Below are 24,010 nucleotides of genomic sequence, written 5' to 3' on the forward strand. Positions count from 1 at the left end.
CATCAGGCACCATGGCAATATGGACACCAAAGGGATCTGGCCCTGTTCTCCAGGTCCCATTTGACTGCCAGCTTCTGTCCATTTAAAAGTCCCCCCGCCCGTTGGATGCCTGCTTCAACCCTCTCAGCGGCTCCCTCGGGCACCAGGCTCTCCCAGTCACTGCTCCTTTTACTTTTCTGGACCCACCTCCCCGCACTTCCCCTTGACCTCCCAGGCTCCAACCAGAGCTACTTCACCTGGATTTCTTTAACATCTCACTCTCTCCACACCAGGCTTCACCGTGTGCCTTGGCTTGGAACCCTTTCCCTCCTGGTTCAGTCAGTTATTCATTCACTCAACATTTATACTGTGCACCTGTGCAGGCACGGGATCCCTGGATCTCCTGGCCCAGACTCAGACGCTCCATTCATTGGGCTCCACTTTGTCAGACTTCTACTCAGCATCAGACTTTCTCCAGGAGGCCTTTCCTGACTGCCTCCCTCCCCCACCCCCCAAAAAAAAATACACACACACACACACACCCTAGTTAAGTAGTAACCTCCAACACACACACATGCACATTCCCTCCACCAACCTATACTTGCCTTGCAGGTAACGCAAAATCCGGCCTCCTCCCCAGACTGTGAGCTCCAGGAAGGCAGAGGGCCAGTCAGTGTCTGTCTGGTTCACTCCAAAGTCACAACAGCAGGAACACAGGAGGAACTCAGTAAGTTTTGGGTAGAACTGAATTAGATCAGATCCCAGATGTAGTTCTTCCTATGCCCTGCAGACCACCTCTTTCCACCTCGGATCCACCCCCTAGGCATCTCAGAGGGTGTATACATTCTGTGGTCACCACGCTCGCTGTAAAATATGGGACTGAACAAGCCCATTCCTAGAGTTTCTTCCAGCTCTGTAAAACCAAGAACCAAAGAGCCAGGAGAGAATCAACCAATGTGTTAGTTTTAGTGCTTGAAATTCTCCTTGGCCTGTGATGGAGAAAGGACTGGCAAATCAAGTGTTTACAACCTTTATTTCAGCCTCATTCTACTTTTATCTGTTAACTTATAACAGATCCATCCATGCACCTGCCACCACCACCATTTGTTAACAAAGATAAACATGTTGCCCTTACCCTGGCTCTAAGCAACTACCTTTAATCTGGATTCATCTCTGTCACAGTGGACAGACCATTGCCCAGGGCCCTAAGGGACAAGTCCAGGAGGGGGCGCTCATCCCTACCAGAACATTGGACCTCCACCCCTTAAGCCAATGGCTCTCAACCTTCCTAATGCCGCGACCCTTTAATACAGTTCCTCATGTTGTGGTGACCCCCAACCATAAAATTTTCATTGCTACTTCATAACTGTAATTTTGCTACTGTTATGAATCACAGGGGTCGCTTAAGACCATCAGAAAACACATATATAATTACATATTGTTTTTGTGATTCATCACTATGCTTTAATTATGTTCAATTTGTAACAATGAAAATACATCCTGCATATCAGATATTTACATTACAATTCATAACAGTAGCAAAATTACAGTTATGAAGTAGCAACAAAAATAATTTTATGGTTGGGGGTCACCACAACATGAGGAAGTGTATTAAAGGGTCGAGGCATTAGGAAGGTTGAGAACCACTGTCCTAGAGCCATACTCACGTGGCTCAGACAGGACTAAGGATCCCTAGGGTGGTAGAGGCGGCTGCTTCTCTGATGGGAACAGAAGATTCCAGCTGTTGAACGCACCCCAATCCATCCCTGTGCTCCGGCTGGCCTAAGCATCCCATCACAGGTTCAGGTTCTAGGTTCCCATGTTTTCATCCATCTGAATTCCCAAAGTTTAGCTAAACCTCTAGTCTAGTTACTCATGAAGGCTTGGCCCATGGTCATGTTGGCCACAGTATAGGATTGTTGTGCTGACAGACTGCTTGTCCCCTGCCTGCATTTCACACAGTCCACTCACTTCATAGACATCTCCAAGGAAGAAACACCCTGGTTGACATGGCCTCTCTCCTGGGCACATACCCACAGGAGGACATGTGGTATACACTTCGTGTGCATTCTCCTTTCCCCCAACCCCTCTGTCTGGAGATGTGTGAACCCCAGCAGAGCTGACCAGAACCTTGGAATGCCCTACTAGGTAGCCAAATGGACATTTGCCCGATCCTCATTGGTATCTGTGGTAGGCAGAATAATGGCCCCCCAAAATGTCCACATCCTAATTCTCCGAACTTGTGAATATGTTTTCTTACATGGAAAGGGGTCTTGCAGATAAGAGTACGGATCTTGAGATGAGAGGTTACCCCAGACTATCTGGGTGGACTCAATCTAATTACCTGGGCCCTTAAAACCAGAGAACCTTTCTGTGGTCCATGAGAGATGTAACTGCAGAAGGACAGTCCAAGATGTGCAACGTTGCTGGCTTTGATCATGGAGGAAGGGACTACAAGCCAAGGAATGTGAGCAGCTTCTATAAGCTGCAAAAATCAAGGAAACAGATTCTCCCCTAGAGCTTTCAGAAGGCAAGGTTGCCCTGCCAACACCATAACCTCAAACCACTGAGACCTGTGTCAGCCTCCGGATCTACACAAATGCAGGATAATAAATATGTGGTGTTGGATGTCACTAAGTTTTCCGTTGTCCCGGGAAGGTGTGTGTGTGTGTGTGGGGGGGGGGGTGTTTACTGGCTTAAATCCTCCCCTCAACGGGCCCCCATCCCTTCCACGTCTATGCCCAGGGAAGGGCAGCTCCACAGCCAGGAGCATCGCCTGTGGGTCCCAGCCTGCTGACAGGCAGAGGGGGTGGCTGCCAGTTGCCCTCGCCTCTGACTTCCTCATACTGGTCTACCCTAGCGCCCAGGGCTGCAGTAAGCTAGGTCCCCATTTAGCAGCCCTGCTGCACCCCCCCCCGCCCCGCCCCCCCCCCCCCCCACACACACACACACATCAGCCTGCCCCAGATGCAGGTTCCATATGATCAAAATCATCCTCGGGGACTGTCACGTGGCACTGAGGACGCGAAGAAGGAAGCAGGTATCTCCACAGCCACGCCCCTGTCCTCGACACCCCTTCATTGTGGGCATTTGCCCTGCTCCCCTTATCCCCTTATCCCCTCGCCCCTTCTCCTCCCTGAGCAGGAGCTGCTAAGGAGACTTCACGCTCCCGCCTGGCCTCACCTAGGAGCATGGTCGGCAAGTTCACCAGTAAAAGATATTAGACTCTAACAGAGTACATAGTGTGTGTGGGTGTCGGGATAGCTCCTGCAGAAGCACACGCCAGGTTCCTTGGGATCATGCAGGAGGGTGAGCCCAGGCTGGGAGGGTGAGGCAGAGGTGGCATTTGCGCTGGATCGCACAGAGTCAGCTAGAATTAGAGGCAGGGGAACGAATTCCTGGCGGAGGAAACTGCATGAACAAAGACAAAGGGGCAGGAAGGTAAAAAGTGGGAGGAGAAAGGGCAGGCAGGGAGGGTTGTGCCGGCAGAGGAGTCCCGGCTGTATCCTGGCTCTGATCAGCTATGTGACCTTTCATTTCCTCGTCAGTAAAGGAGAGGAAACACCCAGCTCGCAGGCTGGTTTGGAGGATTAACTGAGAGTCGTTGTGAGCCTGGCCTCCACCTGAAAATCCATCAGTCATTGTCCTTTTCCTCCCCTGAAGTGTGAGCAGCACAGTGTGATGACAGCACCTGCTCTCGGCCCTCACTGCGCATCCGAACCTCAGGGACATATTTTTAAAATACTGATTCCTGCCCTGACCGGTTTGGCTCAGTGGATGGAGCGTCAGCCTGTGGACTGAAGGGTCCTGGGTTCAATTCCGGTCAAGGGCATGTGCCTCGGTTGCGGGCACATCCCCAGTGGGGAGTGTGCAGGAGGCAGCTGATCGATGTTTCTCTCCCATCGATGTTTCTGACTCTCTATCCCTCTCCCTTCCTCGCTGTAAAAAATCAATAAAGTATATTAAAAAATAATAAAAATAAAATAAAATAAAATACTGATTCCTGCCTGGCCACTATGCTCAGTGGTTGAGCGTCAACCTATGAACCAGGGGGTCATTGTTCGATTCCTGAACATGCCTGGGTTGCAGGCTCAATCCCCAGTGTGGAGTTTGCAGGAGGTAGCCCATCATTGATTTTCCCTCATCATTGATGTTTCTATCTCTCTCTCCCTCTCCCTTCCCCTCTGAAATCAATAAAAATATATGTTTTAAAAATACTGATTCCTGATGTCTCTTCCTTCAGGGACAGGTGTCAGGACTTAAAGACAGAATTCCAGAGCCTAGAACAACCAGCAACACACACACACACACACACACACACACACACACTCACACACAGAGGCAGGGCCCTCTCCAGCACCCCAAAGGGCAGTGTCAGACCCCAGTCCAGCCAGTCAGCCTGGGGCTAGGGCTGAGAAGGGCCAAGGGACTCAGCCCACCCTGCCTTCTGGAGCACACAGTCCAATGGATGAGGAAAAGCCCACAGCCCCACCACCACCACCACCACCACCACCAAAACCAGCAGAGAAAACTAAGGGCCGAGCCCTCCTTCCAGAGCTAAAGGAGAACAGAAGGGAGAGATGGGTGGAGGCCTGAGCTACAGAACTTGAGATTGGAAAACTGTGCTGGATCCCTCACTCTGCCATTGTAAAGGTGCTTCTCTCCAAGTCCCCATTTTACTGGTAAAAAACAAACGAAAAACCACACACACACACACACACACAACAACAACAACAAAAAAAAAACAATGAGTGAGATGACTTGTCCACGTTTAGGACACTATTGAAGAATTGTAAGGAGAAAGCCTAAGTCAGCAACTGCTCCTTCTGCACACATCCAGCCTCTGATATTTCTTTTCTTTTCTTTTTTAATTTAAATTCTTTTTGTTTAAAGTATTACATGAGCCTCCTTTTTCCCCCCATTGACCTCTCCCCGGCCGCTCCCACCCCCCAGCACATGCCCTCACCCCCTACTGTCTGTGTCCATTGGCTATGCTCATATGCATGCATACAAGTTCTTTGGTTGGTCTCTTACCCCCTCACCCTCACCTTCCCTCATAGGTCGGACAGTCTGTTCGATGCTTCTCAGCTTCTGGTATTTCTGTCCTTAAGCCCAGAGGCTCCTTGAGAAGAGGAGAGAATTATTTCTAAAAGCTCACAAAAGGCAATAATTTTCCCAGTCTGTCTGAATGTACACAGTTAGTAATAGTTAATGATTAGTAATGGCTTATGTATCAGCCCCAGGCCTTACACTTAGGAGGCTCAGAGTCAGGTAGGAGAGAGAAGACGGACACATTTTAGTGGAAGTTTTAAAAGTGAAAGGTGCCAGAAAGAAGCTGGGACTCAGTGCTGAGTTCAGAAGAGAGAGGAATGCCCTCCAACGGGAAAGTGTTGTCAGGAGCCCCTTGCGATGAGAGAGCCATGGGTGACGTTGCAGGCACCAGCCCACCCAGCAACGGTTCGGCCACCCTGGACAATCAGCATGGCTGACTTTGCAACTGCAAAAAGTCCAAGCTGTCATCTCACTCCTCGCAGGGGCCACCTGAGCATTCCCCGCACGGGAGAAGCACTGGAGGAAGGGCCTAATCAGAGGTAACCAGCAACTCACCAGCTCCAAAGACAAAGAAAAAGCCTTTGTTGGAGAACTCCTCCAAAAGGGCCTTCACCCGCTCCCCCATCCTCTCATTCCACTTGTAGATGAGCTCCTGGAGTAACTGTCAATCTCCCGAGCAGTGATGAGTTCCTCAGGTGGCAGCATGGCATTAATAAAATTAGGAACCTCCACCAAAATAAAGAGAAAAAAATTAAGGGCAGTCCAGCTGGTGTGGCTCAGTGTTTGAGCATCCACCTATGAACCAGGAGGTCAAGTTCAATTCCCGGTCAGGGCACATGCCCAAGTTGGGGGCTCCATCCCTAGTGTGGGGTGTGCAGGAGGCAGTTGATCAACGATTTATGCCATGCCAGCACGGCCAAGGGTGAACCTGAGTGGGGGCGGCTGAAAGGCTTAGAAAAGACAGACAAGCCTAACTGGTTTGGCTCAGTGGATAGAGCGTCAGCCTGTGGACTGAAAGGTCCCAGGTTCGATTCCGGTCAAGGGCATGTACCTTGGTTACGGGCACATTCCCAGTATGGGGTGTGCAGGAGGCAGCTGATCGATGTTTTTCTCTCATCGATGTTTCTAACTCTCTATCCCTCTCCCTTCCTCTCTGTAAAATCAATAAAATATATATATATAAAATAAATAAAAATAAAAAAGACAGACAAGAGAATGAAAGCTGGGTCTCGCTGGGATGCTGCTTCTCTGAGAGACAGCGACAACACCCACAAGCCGTGTCTTTATTTTATAGCAGATGCCACATGCAAAGGAGAGCCATGGTCAAGATGTTTACAGCATTCTCGTGGGTTTCAGTCCCACTCAACTACATGCACCTGAACTCTATCACTCAGGCACGTGGGGCCACGTGTTCAGACCATAGGTTCAAGCATACAACTACAGCGGTTGGCTATAATTATGCTGGGAGGGCCCTGCCCTCCAAGCTGGGACTTGCACGTGGCCATGAGAGAACAGTGCCCTCTCATTAGTCCAAGGCTTGAACCTGTCCAAAACACTGTAGCCGCGCCCTCCAATGATTCTCTCTCATCAATGACGTTTCTATCTCTCCCTCTCCCTTCCTCCCTGAAATCAATGAGAATTAAAAAAAAAAATTAGGGGCAACAGAGTTATGAATGAAGTTGCTTAATTTGAGCATCAAATCACGAACCAAGAGGGTCAAGATGCAGTCAAAGAGGAGGAGAAAGTGAGGTGCCATTCTTGGAGTCTCCTGCGTGCTACTTCTCAAACTGCAATAGCATTCTATGAAACCCAAATGACAGATATTACATGCAGTGCACTGAAAGGACGAGTGCGCTATTTACAACTGTATTTCTACTCCAATGATTCTGTTTGATGCCATCTATATATATAAAAGCCTACGTGACCATTACAACCAAATGACCGGAACGACCGGTCGACCAGTGGCTATGATGTGCACTGACCACCAAGGGGCAAACACTCAACACAGGAGCTGCACCCTGGTGGTCAGTGCACTCCCACAGTCAGCCTCCTGTGGCCCCTCCCCCCACCACCTAACCTCCCATGGCCCCTCCCCCCAGCCAGCTGCCCCCCCCCCCCCATGGCCCTGATGGGGGACCAGCTGGCCAACCTCTCATGGTCCCTCCCCCCTGCCGGCTGGCCCCCCTGTAGGCCTCAATCGCCGGCCAAGCCAAGGGACTCCACCCATGCACAAATTTGTGCACCAGGCCTCTAGTGTGTTTATATAAGGAGACCATATTTTGGCATAGCACATCCATAGTTTTAATTCAATTTAATTCACACATGCTTTGTTAATAAAAATAATTTTACATAGTTAATATTTTAGAATCAATAATTACAATTCTACTCCCAAATACATGGAATTTCTATAAACATTCAACTGTGTTATAAATTCCATTAATATCCAACTGTTTTGTAAATTCCATAACTTAAATTTTCATTATTTCCTCCAATTCCTATTTCCCCCTCTTGCTTTCTCCAATGTCCTTTGCCCTCCTGCCAAATAGTTCTCCTGATTCTAGTACACGAGTTGGCTAATTTCAGTATTTACACCAAAATTGTGACAATCAGGGTGGTTCTTGCCACATAGGGGCTATAGGTGGGGCTGGCACATTGGGTTCTCTCCTCAGCCCATTGGCTGTCGGCTTCCCAACCCTGGGCCTCCTCACCCCTTCTCTTCTAGCCAGCATCTAACCAGGTTAACCATTACCTTAGTCACACGTAGACCTAGGTATCTACGCTTCCAGCTTCTCCTATCCCCAGCAGCCTCTCAGAGACCTCCCACAACCCCTAGATTCTATGGCACTGCCATTAGTTTCCATTTTATGGACGAGAGATCTACCTCCTTTAGCCATTCCCTTAAAATGATATCCTTTTGTTTTCAAATCAAAAGCCTCATCTTCTCCTTTATCAGCTTCTTTTTAATTATGTCGTTTATATAAGATCCTTGTGTCCCGTTCCCCAAATCTCTTCCCTTCAGCAGAACACTCCCTCTGTACCAGCCGCCCCACACAGGCTCCCAGAGATGTCCACTGCCATTCTGCTCCACCTTCTTAATGCCTGACATGACCTGAGACCTGCACCACGCCGCCCTGGCCAGGAAGCCCTCACTCCCCAGTGGCAGACACACTCCCCATATCCCACACCACCCGCAGGCCCTGAGCAGGGCATGTATGGAGGAGCCCCAGGAAAGAAATGTCTTACACATCTGTCCCCGACCTGCTCCATCAGCCTCACCATTTGCCTATATATCCTCCAAATCCCCCACCATGTTAACTTTTCTCTACTGCTTCCACTTTTAATTTCCCAATTGCCCTTGATCTTCCTCCCCATTTCCCCCATTTACCAAGAATGCACATGAGAATTATCACCTCATAAATTCTGCTGTTGCTTCTGTAGTCGATTTCTTGTTTTCCCTTTTCTGGTGCTTGCTGTGCCTGGCATGCCACACCTACCATTGTAGACTCTCTAGAAAGCTCATTATGTCTTTTGACACTTGTGGGGTGATGTTGGCTTCAGCCTTTCCTTCGTTTTCCCTCTCCCCAGTGCTGCCATGCTCTTTTCGCCTCTTATTTTCACTCCCGTTTCCTTAGGATGGGTCCCCAGACCTGGATAGCTTCACTCACACCTACCAGCTCCTTTCTCTCTTTTCCCAGTGTCCTCCTGTATGAGGACACTGGTCCTGGTGGGTGGAGGCAACACACTCCCTTATCTCAGAAGCTGAGCAGGCACTTGCCACTTCCCCATGACCTGGGGGGTGGCGGGGAGAAGCCATGGTTTGTCCCATGGGAAGCTTGTTAATAAAAACATAACAAATACCCATCCACCTCCCTCCTGCAGGGAGGCTGCAGTCCTCTGAGCCCTGACCAACTGTGTCCTTCCCCTCGATGGCCCACAGGTGGCACTGTCCTGTGGGAACACACTGCACAGCTCGGCCAGGCCCTGCAATGCTGCAGGATGAGGTCTGCGTCCCTCTGCAGGTAGCCTTCCCAGCCACTATGTCCACCCCTGTAGGAGCACCATGGACACTTGAGTGGCATCATGCTCACGTGTTCCTGGAAGCCGCTAAAAGCTGCAGGAAAAGATTTGCTCCACCATTTCTCAAAAATGTCAAAGCCAGGAGGCTTTCAGACTTGGCTGCCTTCCCCTACCGAGGCTGATTCATGCTGCCTGCTGCCTCAGCCACGAGGCCTGATGTGAATCATGGAAGCTGCATCCTTTGACTGGGATCCTGGAATTAACTTTAATAGATGCCCCTCTCAGTTCTGAAGTTTCATAAAGAATGCGTTTTCTAGCTGCAGCGTCTCATTCAACATCTATCTCTACCCAATGTTATTTTGAGAGCCCGTCATGACCTGCAGGTGTCCACAGGTAGTGTCTTTGTTCTTGTGTTCAGATGCCTGCTGAGCTGGGCAGAGGACAAGGGCCCTCGGCTGGGCGCTGTGATGGCTGAAGATGACGGAGCTGAGGTCCCCGCAGTTACACTGTTTGATGAGATCCTCCGTGGTGTAGGAATGTGAAGACTGCCTGCTCGCAGGCTCTCCTGTTCGAAGCAGAGATGGCCTGGAAGAGAGTGGAGAAAGCACAGGCCCTTTAAGTTCACATCATTCGCTGCGGTCTCATTTTTTTTTGGTCCGTGTTTGACAATAGCCTCACCTCTGTGATGCTGCTTTTTTATTTATTTTTTTTTTTATGCTGCTATTTTAAAAAGGAACACAGATTCCTGGTTCGTGTCCAAAGAAAAGGACAGTCCTGCCAGCCAGCCGCCATCAGATCACTCCTGGGGAAGTACCTTAAGAGGAACACAGACAACCTGGAACTCCCCCATAAGAGTGACTGAGAGGTGAGGAGACCCAAAGAGCTAGCTTATGAGGAATGGCTGAAGAAGCTGGGAGGAGGAGAGGGAGGGGCTGGGGCACACAGATACACAAATGGGTTTCGATTACATGAAGGACTGGACAAGAATATATGCACAATATACACAAGTCTTTCTAACCATCAGTGTGGCATTTGCTGGCTAATGGATTCATTGGGTCGAAGGGATGTTAATGGAAGTCACTGTGTTAAAAAGGGACATGAGAGCGAAACAAAATCAAATAGGTTTTATCTGCTCGTGGTTTCTCAGTCTTTGCTACACTAACATGTGATGTGTTTCTCCTCAAGGGGGAGAGAGGGTGCTGGGTTCCCCAACTTATTTGAGTAAACATCACAAGAGAAGGGTTCGCTGGAACATCTTGTGGGAAAAGCCCAAATTCAAGGAATTTTACAAAGCAGGGAATTCTCCGTGGTACTGGAGAGCTTGGTCAGAGGGGGCAGGGGAGATTCTGGCCCCAGACGGGAATTGGGGCTGGCCACCCTGTAGGAGGCTCTGACAACACTGAAGATGCTGTAGCATTTTCTCTCTCCAAAACCTTGTGTCAATTTGAACTCTAAGAACGTGTGTCTGGACAAAAGGGGTCCATTTGCCTTCACACATCAAAGCCAATAAGAAACAAATGGGAATTTGCAGCAAAGAAAGTAAGAGTTTATTTTCAGGAAGTGGCCCAGGCCCAGAGCCAGGTTAGCTCCTGCTCAAAGGCGTGGCTCCACATTGGCTTCCCGGGTTCTACGGGGAGATTCACTAATCACGGTGACTAAGGGAGTTAGGGTCGTGGTCGTCTATTGGTTGGGCTGTGCTAGGGTAGGGGTAGTTGATCAGTGCACCTGGTTCTGATGTCAGCCATGATGTGGCTTCACGGTCTGGTTTCACCGCTTTTCTGGGCCTGGAGCTGAAACACAACTGAAGCCTGGATGTTATCTTTACTTTGACCGAAACTCTTGTCTCTGTGGTCAACAGACCCAAGGCTTTGCTCCTAAGATAATCTGATGCTGATCAGAACCTCCTTGTCCTGAGGCTTAATGCTTAAGGAAGTGATTGTACAAGAAGGAGGAGGCAGGTGAGTCAGGGTGAGGAAGCCAGTTTGAATCAAAAAGAAAGATAGGAGGAAAGGTCCTATTAAAGAAATAACGTTTCACCCTAACCGGTTTGGCTCAGTGGATAAAGCGTCAGCCTGTGGACTAAAAGGTCCCAGGTTCAATTCCGGTCAAGGGCATGTACCTTGGTTGCAGGCACATCCCCAGTAGGAAGCGTGCAGGAGGCAGCTGATCAATGTTTCTCTCTCATTGATGTTTCTAACTCTCTATCCCTCTCCCTTCCTCTCTGTAAAAAATCAATAAAATATATATTTTTTTTTAAAAAGAAATAACGTTTCTATGCCCTTACACAAGAACCTTCACTAAGTCCAGGTGATTTAAATGTAAGTCCTGGAGTTAAGGAGCCATCCTATACAATAAAAGGGTAATATGCAAATTGACCCTAACAGCTGAATGACGTGCTATGATGCGCATTGACCACCAGGGAGCAGACACTCAATGCAGGAGCTGCCCCCTGGTGGTCAGTGCACTCCCACAGGGGGAGTTCTGCTCAGCCACAAGTCGGGCTGAGGGCTGCGAGTGCAGCGATGATGGCGGGAGCCTCTTAGGGAGCTGGCCTAAGCCATCAGTCAGACATCGCCCAAGGGCTCCCCGACTGCAACAGGGCACAGGTCGGGCTGAGGGACCCCACCCCCAGTGCATGAATTTTCGTGCACCGGGCCTCTAGTGTAAACTAGTTATCATTGAATGTCTTTAAAACACTCCAAATGGAATAGGTGTCAGAAGGCCTGAAGGCTATGCAAGTGAAACAAATGGTCCAAGTGGAAGTTGGGTTGGGAAGGCCTTGGTAGACATGACACCTTCAGACTCAAAGATGGATAAACAGTCATCTTAGCTCTGATATATAACAAAATACCATGGCTTAAACAATAGACACTTATTTCCCACAGTTTTAAAGGGAGAAGTCCAAGATCAAGGTGCTGGCTAATTTCTGTTGAGGACACCCTTTCTGGCTTTAGACAGCCACCTTCTCTCTGTATCCTCACATGGCAGAGAGATGTAAGAGAGGAGCCACAAACATTCATTCCCTAACAAGGCATGAGATGCTGAGATTGAATACTCAGAGGAGAACTGATCTCGGACTGGGCCACGATAGACTGCTTACTAGTTTTAAGAGACCAGGAAAACAGTCAGGCACTCTCCACCACGGCACATGGGCACGAGTCATGTGGCCAAGCTTGAGGCCAAACTGAAGGGACAGGAGTAATTGTCAGCGGGCTGAGCTTGGAGCCAAAGGCAGGAGGACAGTGAGCAGGCTGAGATCAGAGGCAGCGGGTGGGGTTGGGTGGTTTCCCTGACAACCACACTAAGGGAAGAGCTGTCTGCTAAAGAACGTGGTCCTAGGGCCTGGCTGGCATGGCTCAGTGGTTGAGCGTCGACCTATTGAACCAGGAGGTTGTGGTTCGATTCCTGGTCAGGGCACATGCCCAGGTTGCGGGCTCGATCCCAGTGTGGAGCATGTAGGAGGCAGCAAATCAATGATTCTCTCTCATCATTGAGGTTTCTAGCTCACTCTCTCGCTCCCTCTCCCTTCCTCTCTGAAATCAATTAAAAAATATATTGAAAACAAAAAAGAATGTGGTCCTAGGAGAAAGGGCTGGGAGGGACAGGAATCTGACTCTACTTGGGGGCCCAGCCCCCAAACCCCCCAGCAAGGACTCCCTTGTTGGTCTCTCTGAGCTCAGGACATCATCAGTGGTCACCCGTGCATGACCCGAGGCCCTGGGACTATCAGCATTGCCTTGTTTGCTGGACATAGGTTCTCTACAAATGCAGCATTTGATAGATATCCTGACCAATGCCTGATTTTCAGGAAGAAAATGAAGTCATTCACAGAATTTCTAGATACAGGAAAGCCATTTTCTTGCTATACTCATATGTCACCCACTTCTAGAATCTCACCTTCAGTTCCAGCAGTTATTTTCAGTGTAGAGTTCCCAGGCATTCAGCAACAATATCAAGCATAGACTCAAGAGCTGGAAGGTTGGGAGGGAGGGAGTCAAAGAAGATAGATTAAGGGAAGAACATTTCTCGCCTTCAACTATTTTAAAAGAGATCATGGTGGCAGTTGGTGAAACTGGCAGGAAAGTAGATTTTGACATCTACCAAGTAAAACCTTCCTGGTGATTAGAAGTGTCACAGAGGTCATACATTTCCTGTAACTGGAAGTGATCAGAGATGAGGAGACCACCTTCCGGGCCCATTCCTGACTTGTGTGTCTGGCAGAGCTACTGGATCTTCATTCTGTTCTCTGTAATAGCACTCCTCAAGTTTAATATGCAATGAACTAAATTGCAGACTAATTCAAGAGCTGGGGGAAAGATCTGAGACTCTGCATGTCTAACAAGCTCCCAGGGGATACCAACGCTGTGCCCCTGCATGTCTCTTTATTCCTGCTCCACAGCTCCACCTCCTCTCATACCCTCTCTGTCGGTTACACCCAGGAGACTTCAGAAACTACTCCAGTGGTGAGTACTGAGGGGCCTTCAGAAGCCCCCCGACGACACTAGGGATGAAAGCCACAGCCCCTTGCCCACATCCCCAGGTCCATACTGCCTCTTCCCCCTCTGCCAAGGCATCTGCCTCATTTCCAGGGGCCAGGGAGGAGGGTCAGGGACACAGGCTGGGGAGTCATTGCGATGTGACTCCACTGTGAATCACCTCTGTGTTGTCCACTGGTGTTGGGTCCGAGCTCCTTCACTAGGGACGGGACCTCCTTGGATGCTGGGAATTGGACAAAGACACAAGTTAACCAGTCCATCAGGGAGTGCTCTCCCTGTCCAGCTCTCAAAGGGCGACTGATCTGTAGTGGTTGTCGCAAGGAGGGATGTATGTTATGGAGGCTAACTTTTCCATTTCCATCAGAGACAGCTGCAAGTTATCGGCACCATCATACCACAGCCCTAGGAGCCACGCGGCTTTATTTTCCTCATTCTCTGAGTTCTTTTTGGCTGCCTGCCGCTGGTCTTTGGGGATCTGATCCATCAGGGGTAACAATGCCTTCTCCCACGCCACCGGCATTACCTTGACCTGCTCCCAATCCTCCATGGGGGCCGAAGACATCAGGACCGCCTCTACTTGATACCATCGTCTGGTCCAAGGCCACAGGTCCCCCAACAGGGCAGACAGGACACTTACACCAGAATCCTGTTCGGCCCAGCTGTTGGGTCCCAGCTCCTTCACTAGGGACGGGACCTCCTTGGACGCGGGAACTGGGCAAAGACGAGAGCAGCCACAGGTCGATGGGACATGCTTTATTGCAGACAAAGCAGCCAGCCACCGGCTGTTCGGTAGCGCATTTTATACTACCTCAGACAACAGAGGCTTCTTGCCAAAGAGTGACATCAGTGTTACATGAACTAGTTGCATACTCTAAAGTTGCACCTGCGCGGGGTGCGGACAGGATAGCTGCTGTGTCATTGCCTTGGCACATGCGTGTGGCAAATGGGCCTTTAACATCTGGCGTGCTCTGGTCAGGGTCCCCACAGCTGGGCACAGAGAAATGGCCTCTAGATGTTGGTTGGGTGGATGGGTGGAGGAAAATAAGTTAATAATTGAATTGAAATAAATAATGTTAGGCTATAAACTATCTGATCCTTCCAAGCTACATAGCTTCCAAATTGTTCCCTCCTTCACCTGGCGCAGGTGATGGGCTAATGTCCACCCTGTGACTCTGGAATGAGGCCACAGGACCATCAGCCATCAGTGTGTCTTCCCAGGGCTCAGGACTATGGCCTCAGGCCCCGCCCCCTATTTCCACGTGAGGCCTCACTCAGTGTGGACTCTCCTCTCCTTCTTCTGCTGCCGCCACAGGACCACCCCTGCCACTCTCCACCCTCAACGTCACTTCCATCAATCTACATGGAGGACGTGTGGCCTCCAGGCTTCTGGAAATTCAACACCACTGAGAAGTTCGTACAGCGCCTGGTGATTCTAACTTCCCAGATGCATCCAGTGGAAATGCATGGAGGTCATCCAGCTGCGAACAAGCAAAGGCTATTTACCCAGAAATTGCTATAGGAAGGGAGACAGCTACCGTCACTTGATTAGTTTCCAAAGCAGCCAGAGGAGTGGGAAAGCTTTAGAGAGAGAAAAGGGGAAGCTTCTGGTGTGCCCTGGTGGGAGGCTGCAGGCCTGGGGAGCCTAAGGGGGGCTCACTAAAAGCAGGGCACCTTTGTGATTGGTTATGGGCACATACAGGCTTTCTGCTGTGGCCCTAAACTGGAGTCAGGGGGACAGAAATTAGAGAGGCTGTCCGTTGTCAAGCAAGTCCTGGTCATTTTGTGTCAGTTGCTACAGGAGTTTGTTGTCTTCCTGGGGTGGTTACTGCAGATAGTGAGTCAGAATTCTGTTTTTAAAGATGGTCTGTCCATTGTCTGTTTTTGCTAACCAAAATTAATTTTAGCCTGTAATTAATAATTTTTAAATAGCGCATTTATTTAAGCCCTCGCCGGTTTGGCTCAGTGTATAGAGCGTCGGCCTGTGGACTCAAGGGTGCCAGGTTTGATTCCGGACAAGGGCACATGCCCGGGTTGCGGGCTCTGTCCCCAATAGGGGGCGTGCAGGAGGCAGCCAATCAATGATTCCCTCTCATCATTGATGTTTCTATCTCTCTCTTCCTCTCCTTTCCTCTGCCTTCCTCTCTGAAATCAATAAAAAATATTTTTTTAAAAAAACATTTATTTAAGAAAAAGGAGCTGGAGGCCAGAGATAGATTCAGGTAGCAACCTAAATTGTGGTCCAGAGGAGAACAAGGAAAGGCAGGGTTTACCAAGGCAACAAGCACCAAGTGTCAGTATTTCCTGCAAAAGGAGGATTGCTGGCTAGGAAACAGCAGCCTGGTCAGTTTCCATTTGCGAGGCAGTGAAAACTGCAAGGCGGGGGTTAGGCCCAGTGTCCAGGCAGCAGATGTGGTCCAGGATGTTTATGGCTGCAGACTTGAGCTGAGTTTAGCAACAGGTTAGCAACTTACTAGCAGCTCTGAGAACTGAGGCATAAGAAGCACAGAGACCCCGCTTCCCAAATGCCTCCCAACTTTATGTTACTCTATTAGCAATGCCTGTTCCCTTTTACTTTTTCTCTGAAACACTTTTTGAAGCCAATTTCTCAGTCCTGTTTGGCTGGGCAGATGAATCCATCCTCCTGACGTGGAGGTGGTGGGTCCCGAGGCAGAAGCTGCCCAGTGCCAATGCGCCAGTCTCAACACCCAGCGACACCAGGGGCAGCCCTTCCTTTCCTCTCCTCTTCCGTCTTCCTAAGTGACTTAGTAAAATATTGGATCCAGGGGAAGAAAAAATAATGCATTACACAGGCATCTCAGCCGTCACTCCACCGGGGGGAGGGGACAGTAAAAACACACGTGCCCCCACGTGACACTTCAGTCAATAGTTACGGCAGGTTCTGTAAGAGAGCGGTGGAGAGATCAGGTGATAAATGTTGTTCTTGCATTAAAATTTGCTTAAATTTGTTTTTTACTGCTGGAGTCAAGACAGTCTCTTCAATAAATGGTGCTGGGAAATTTGGTCAGATACTTGCAAGAAAATGAAACTAGATCACCAACGTACGCCACACACAAAAACAAACTCAAAATGGCTAAAGGACTTAAATGTAAGGCGGGAAGCTATAAAAATCATAGAAGACTCCATATGCAGCAAAATATCAGACATCTGTCGTGGCAATATCTTGACCAACACAGCTCCTAGGGCAATGGAAACTAAGGAGGAAATAAGCAAATGGGACTACATCAAAATAAAAAGCTTCTGCACAGCAAAAGAAACCATCAACAAAACAACAAGAAAGCCCACTGCAAGAGAGAACATATTTGCCAACAATATTTCTGATAAGGGTTTAATCTCTAAAATTTATAGGGAACTCGTACAACTTAACAAAAGGAAGATAAACAATCCAATTAAAAAAAAATGGGCAAAGGACATAAGTAGACACTTTTTGAAAGAAGACATACAGAAGGCCGAGAAACATATGAAAACATGCTCCAAGTCACTAATCATCCAAGAGATTCAAATTCAAACAACAATGAGGTACCACCTCACACCTGTCAGAATGGCTGCCATCAACAAATCAACAAACGACAAGTGCTGACAAGGATGTGGAGAAAAAGGAACACTTGTGCACTGCTGGTGGGAATGCAGACTGGTGCAGCCACTGTGGAAAAACAGTATGGAGTTTCCTCAAAAAGTTAAAAATGGAACTCTCATTTGACCCAGTAATCCCACTTCTAGGACTATATCCCAAGAAACCAGAAACACCAATCAGAAAGGATATATGCACCCCTATGTTCATAGCAGCACAATTTACCATAGCTAAGATTTGGAAACAACCTAAGTACCCATCAGCAGATGAGTGAATTAAAAAAACTGTGGTACATATACACAATGGAATACTATGCTGCAGTGAAAAAGGAGTTCTTACCATTTGCAACAGCATGGATGGAACCAGAGAGCATTATGCTAAGTGAAATAAGCCATTCAGAGAAAGATAAATACCACATGATCTCACTCATCTTTGGGATATAATGATCAACATAAACTGATGAACAAAAACAGATCCAGAGACAAGGTGGCACTGAGCAGATCCAACCTTGGGGAGAAGGCAGGGGAGGTGGCGGGGTTAGAGATCAACCAAAGGACTTTTATGCATGCATACTAACATGACCAATGGACACAGACACTGCGGCGGTGGGGGCTTGCCCTATGGGGGGGGGCGCATGGTAGGGGGAGTTATTCGGGGGGGAAAAGAGACATGTAATACTTTAAACAATTTGTTTTTTACTGTAATGTCTTATGCCTCACTGGCTGGGGTCGAGGGGCCACAGGCTTGGTCTCATCGCTGGTCTTCCAGAAGGAATGAAGGACATTTATTAGAGGCTGGTCTCATAGCAAACACGATTCGTGTTCTTCAGAACTCTTCTCACCAGCTTTTCCAGGTCTTTGAGGGCTCTCTGTACTTCCTCCAGAGATTTCACTATGCTTTCACTATAAGCTATGACTTCCAGAATCAGCATGTCTCCTTCCAAAACATCTGTGCTTTTCCTTGGCTCCAGCTCTCCATCCAAATGCTTCTGTTCGGGTATACACTGAGGTAGGAGCTTGTTCATGGTCTTGCAACTCTTACCCAGATCTTCCTTGTAGCAGAAAGGAACCAACAGCTGGAAAGGAGGTGCAGGTCAAAAAGAGCTTAGACCCAAAGCCTTGGGGGTCTTCGGAGGCTCCAGGGGCCCCTCTGTGATGGTAGCATGCTATGGTAGGGGTGGAGCACCATTGGGTAGGCAGGTGCCAGCTGCATCAGCTTGCTGTCTTCATGCTTGGCAAATGGGGTGGTCCAATAAGATGGCACAGATGTGACTTTCCTTCATTTTTTTAGGTTTTCAAAAAATTCATGGATGGCCTGCTCATCGATGCATGTCCGGCTATCAGCATGCTTGCTGGATGGGAGGCTCCCTGATATTTCCAGTGCATGCCTGTCATGTTCACTGTTCTTCGTCTACACAAGGAAAGAAAGGGGATACTTAGTAAACTTAAGGTTCAATGGCAAAGACTGGAAAAATAATTATATCTAGAAGCCTAATAAGTCACAACACAAGCTGAACTACCAAAGGCCAAGTGATCCTGTTGAAATTCTGCCCCCACCCGTTGTGCCTACTGCCTCATTGTAACCCATTAAGAAATAAAGTTGAAGTTTACTTTTTTCTCTCTTACTTTTTCACAGGACAAGTTTTGGATATTATAAATTTAATGACCCAAATTAACTTAAAAATTTACAACACTTCATGCTTGAATGAAAACTTCTCCATCCATGTTGCACACAAGGCAGGGTGTATGGTTTTAATAGAAATCTTAATCAAGGCTTTAGCAAAAAAAAAAAGCTAATTATAGGAATAACAAAATATATTCTCTGAATTAATATTATTAATTATGTTGAATTAAGACTTTAACCTTTTATTTACACTTTACATATAAATTCCAGGTGTGTGTTAAACATGGAGGACTGTCCACAAACCCATTTCCTCTCCTCTTCCTTTTAGAAATACCTCATTCGAATTCAAGACAAATAAAAGGTAACTCACAATACAGGGTAAACAGGGGATGATGTTTAGTGTTTGAAAGCTGACAACTAGGTAAAGGAGTGGTCATGACCTGGCAGAACATAGGAAGCACAACCTCGGTGCCCACAAAGAGTGGCAGGGAGGGGAAGAAGAAAGCCAGTTTATCTGACAGAACCAAGACTGGTTCAGAAATCAGAGGCATGGCCCCCAAACCTTTGCTGTGATACCTGTCAGTTCACACAAGTCCTGCTCACTCCCGGTGCTTCTAATTAGATGTATGGGATGGCCAGGGACCGTTACACATCTAAGGAGAGCCAACTACTAAGGGATCAAAACAGGGAGAATACAATTAATGGGAGTGATGACATTCAGAAGCAAAAGAAAACTTCAAAAAATAATTCTTACTCAACCTCAGAAAGACAAAAAGTTGCATTCGGGAAATAACCAAACACAAGAAGAATGAGAGAGTATTAAAAGAACTCTCTAAATTAAAAAGATAGACAAGACAAAGAATTCAATAGAAGGGTTGGAGCATAAGTCAAAATCTATAGAAAGTAGAAAAAGACAAAATAAAAAACAAGAGGGGGGAAAAATTAGAGATCCGTGTAGGAACACTGGTTTGAAAATTCCAACTTCTGAGTAATGAGAATCACTAGACCAGCGGTTCTCAGGGGTCGCCTAAGACCATCGGAAAACACATATTGAATATATAATTACATATTGTTTTTGTGGTTAATCACTATGCTTTAATTATGTTCAATTTGTAACAATGAAAATACATCCTGCATATCAGATATTTACATTACAATTCATAAGAGTAGCAAAATTACAGTTATGAAGTAGCAACAAAAATAATTTTATGCTTGGGGGTCACCACAACCCTAACCCTAGTCCAAACCCTAGCCATAACCATAATCTCAACCCTAACCCTAACCCTAAATCTAACTCATGTCTTCAGGAAAAATCCCTTGAAGTAGGATTTCTTGATGAATGCATCAGCAATTTTTGTGAGGTTATGACAATGTTCCCTTCATAGGGTCTAACCATTTTGCATTCTCCAGCAATATATGAAGGTAACTGTTTCTTTACAACCTTACCAAAAAATTCTGTCATGTTTATGGATCTTCGCCCAACAGGAAAAAAAATAGTTAAATATATATATTTCAGAGAGAGAGGGATAGAAACATCAAGGATGAGAGAGAATCATTGATTTAATCAAGTCAATCATTGCTTGCTTTGATCCCTGCAACCCAGTCATGTGCTCTGACTGGGACTTAAACTGAGACATCCTGGTTCATAGGTCAATGCTCCTCTGTCCAGGGCATTCTTGGCTTTCAATGAAAGTCACCAGAACAAACTCACTAAGATACAACCAACTGAGCCACACAGGTCAGCTAATCTGGCATTTAAATGAAACCAATGGACAAATGGGGTTTTAATATCTTTATCATAGAATGTTTTCTACTTCAAAGAACACAGTGTTCATTAGCCACATTGTTACCCAGAATTACTTTAAATCAACCATTTCGCTCTTTTCCCTCTCTCCTCCCTCTTCTCTACCCTCCCCTTCCCTTCACCCCACCATTTTAGTCCTTAGAACTTTCACCTCAACAGTCTGAAAGTTGAACAGGATTCTATTGGCAGGAGGGGCGGGGGCACAGGGAGCCATGGAGACAAACATTCTTGTGCAGGATCCGGCATCTTAACACCCAAAGCTTTATATTAAAAATTATATTCGTTCGTCTTTAATTTTTTTTAAACTGTTAACCAACAAACAGTCTCATGGTCCACCAACCTCTCCTTTAGAAGAGGGAAGTCTGTTAAGTCGCTAAATTAGGACAGCCATTTGTGTGAAAGTGGCAGTTTTGAAGTAATCAGAACGCCATGGGTTCTCCTTTGGGTAAAAATATTAAACAAACAAAAACTATTCTCTGCAGCGCTGGCAGTAACATTTCACACTGTTCACTTATTGTGTGTTTTTCTCCCCACAATTTTCTTTCCCTCTGTGTTCAAATTATAGTTGGAAGAAATAAGGCCACTTCGATCCAGGAAACTGAAAACAGCTCACTTAACACAATAAAACCTCTCCTATGTCCGTCTCTATTTTGAATTTAAAGAACAAATCCAAAATTGTTTGCGTGTGAAATGTCCTGAGTATCAACTACCTTAACAAGTGGGAGCAAGGGTACCACCAAGCTCTTACCTGGTTCCTTCATGTAGGTACCATCGGGATAGGTAAGAATGGATAAATAAAATGGATACTCAATGTTAGGGTATTAACGTTTTCATTGAGAAAGGAAGAAACTATACCCAAAAGTCTTTGGAAAGTCTCGTGAACACTAACCAGAGCTATAAACAAGAATGGCTGAGGACTGGAGTGTCTCAGACAGGTTTGAAAAATTAAAATAGGGAAAGACTGCCCTAACCGGTTAGGCTCAGTGGATAGAGCGTCGGCCTGCGGACTGAAAGGTCCCAGGTTTGATTCCGGTCAAGGGCATGTGCCTTAGTTGTGGGCACATCCCCAGTGGGAGGTGTGCAGGAGGCAGCTGATCGATATTTCTGTCTCATCGATGTTTCTAACTCTCTATCCCTGTCCCTTCCTCTCTGTAAAAAAAATCAATAAAATATATTTTAAAAAATAAAATAAAATAAGGAAAGACCTGGGCGTTCCAGTAGTACAGAAAGACACAGGCTAGGTGCCATGGGGAGAGAATAAGGGTTGGGGGAGCCAGGCACAGCCAGCCTTGATCCCTGGTGTCCAGCCCTAAAAATGTCAGCTCCAGGCAAGAAGGAGCCTGAGGCTCTAGATCTCTCCCAGGGGACCCAGGGAACAAGAAAATCCAAAGGTACACCTGAGCGTGGACAGAACCCACTGCCTCCTTACCTTTGGGCATCTTTGGTTCAATGATGTGCTGCAGGCATTGTAGCTCACTGCCTCCCACATCCAACTCAGGTGATGGTGCTCCCGCCACCATGTTTCCAGTCGTCTCCTCATAACCTTCAGACTTATAGTCTGGCTCTGTTGGTCCTGAGCTCCGGCCCAGCTTGGTGTGCCTCCACTTCTCGCTTCTGTCACCACATTTACTTATCCCCCAACTACCCCGATTACAGCAGTCCCACCCTCCCAACAATGACAGGGCTGGTGGGAGTAGCCCTGGGGCTGCACCCTTCAAGCAAGCTCAACCTGGCTCCCTGAATTCCCTGGATGCTGGGCACAGCGCCCCAGAAGGGCTCAAGGCCCCCTCTTCCCACTCCACCTCCCACCCCCACAAACTTCCCTCTGCTGCTCTGCTACTGCTTGAGTTGACTAGTCTGTGAGGGTGGCAGCCAGCCAAACTCATGTAAAAGGGGTGTGGAGAGATCAGCGCTGAGAACTCCAACCACTTCAGGAAGAGATCACCGCCAAAGCTGCTCCTGCTTCTGCAGCCACCTCCCAACTGAAGGCCATTCTGCTGGCGGGTGCCACCACCCAGAACACATTCCCTGGTCACCTAGTTACCACGGACCCATCACGCAGAATTCTCTGTGCCCACCTGACAGAAAAAGCATATGATTTACCATGCCCATCCCTGCCCCAGCCCAGACCTCCACTGTCCTTCACCCCACCAGCAGATGTGCCCCAGACTCAGGTCGCCATGCATTAGGGGCTGCCTGGAGCTCTCCAGGGGTGTGAAAAGTGCAGTGGGCATTTGTTAAGGCAAACAAGCAGGTTTCACTAGCAACTCAGTTTCACGGGGTCTCTCAGCTGGCTGGTTTGAATCGTTGCTCACTGAACTTAGTGACACCCTAACAGTTGATCATTTTCCTAACTAAATGCTCCTCCTCTTTGCCTTCCAAAAACTGTTAATTTTCACCTGCATCTTGACAATCTCTGGAGCCCTGGTCCTACTCTCAATAAAGAGTCTCTAAAATGAGACTCAGATACACCTTACCCCTCTACTTCCTCCTTGGTAAAATGGGAACCAAACTCCTTTCCCCGCTCAGAAATGCGGAGAGTCACCGATTTGCATTTCTCGCTTCTGTTTCTCCCTACTGAAACGGAATTTTTGGACTGGAACCAGATTCTTTGTCTGCCGGAGTCGAAGAATGAATCCGTGGACAGAAGATAGCAAAGGTGGAAATTTATTAAAGAACAAGTACAGACTCCCACGTGGGGAGAGGAAAAGAGTCCCACAGAACAGACTCCCACATGGGGAGGGGGAAAGGGTCCCACAGAATGGACTCCCACATGGGGAGGGGAAAAGGGTCCCACTGAGTTCTTTTTTCCCTATGGCTTATAAAGGCTGTAGATCCTGGTGCCTTGATATCCCCTCTGATTGGTCACTATTCTCTTAGACTGGTTACTATAGTAACTCCTGGGCTCAAAGGTTGAACCTCCTTCCTTATTGTTTTCCTATTTCCTTTGGGCTTTCTTCTTCTCCTTCTGGATGAAGGGCTTCCTTCCCTTTATTTTGTAAATATAGATCTTTTAGCCCTAGTTGGTTTGGCTCAGTGGATAGAGCATCAGCCTGCAGACTGAAGGGTCCTGGGTTTGATTCCGGTCAAGGGCACATGCCTGGGTTTCGGGCCCGATCCCCAGTAGAGGGCATGCAGGAGGCAGCCAATTAATGATGCTCTCTCATCATTGATGTTTCTATCTCTCTCTCTCCCTCTCATTTCCTCTCTAAAATCAATAAAATAAAATAAATATATAGACCTTGTGCTGTTCCCAGCTCCCTCATTCTATGGAAATATATCTTCTGGTCCTGACTGGTTTGGCTCAGTGGATAGAGCGTAGGCATGGGGACTGGGGGGCCCCAGGTTCAATTCCGGTCAAGGGCATGTACCTTGGTTGTGGGCAAGTCCCCAGTAGGGGATGTGCAGAAGGCAGCTGATATATGTTTCTCTCTGATCAATTTTTCTGAC

At 47.7% G+C, this 24,010-nt stretch overlaps 1 protein-coding gene across 1 annotated transcript in view; it reads left to right on the forward strand.

Annotated features, from left to right (window-relative positions):
* DNAH6 (dynein axonemal heavy chain 6) overlaps positions 1-3,642 on the forward strand; it is a 253,702-nt gene extending 250,060 nt beyond the window's left edge. The window contains exon 79 of the transcript XR_011473183.1: positions 3,528-3,642. The gene's annotated coding sequence lies outside the window, so the exon portion shown is untranslated. The remainder of the gene's footprint in view (positions 1-3,527) is intronic.
* Positions 3,643-24,010: the final 20,368 nt, after the last annotated feature.

The sequence above is a fragment of the Myotis yumanensis genome, unplaced genomic scaffold, assembly GCF_028538775.1.
Source record: "Myotis yumanensis isolate MYYU_CA2020_CCGP unplaced genomic scaffold, mMyoYum1.0.hap1 SCAF_11, whole genome shotgun sequence".
Lineage (NCBI taxonomy): Eukaryota > Metazoa > Chordata > Mammalia > Chiroptera > Vespertilionidae > Myotis > Myotis yumanensis.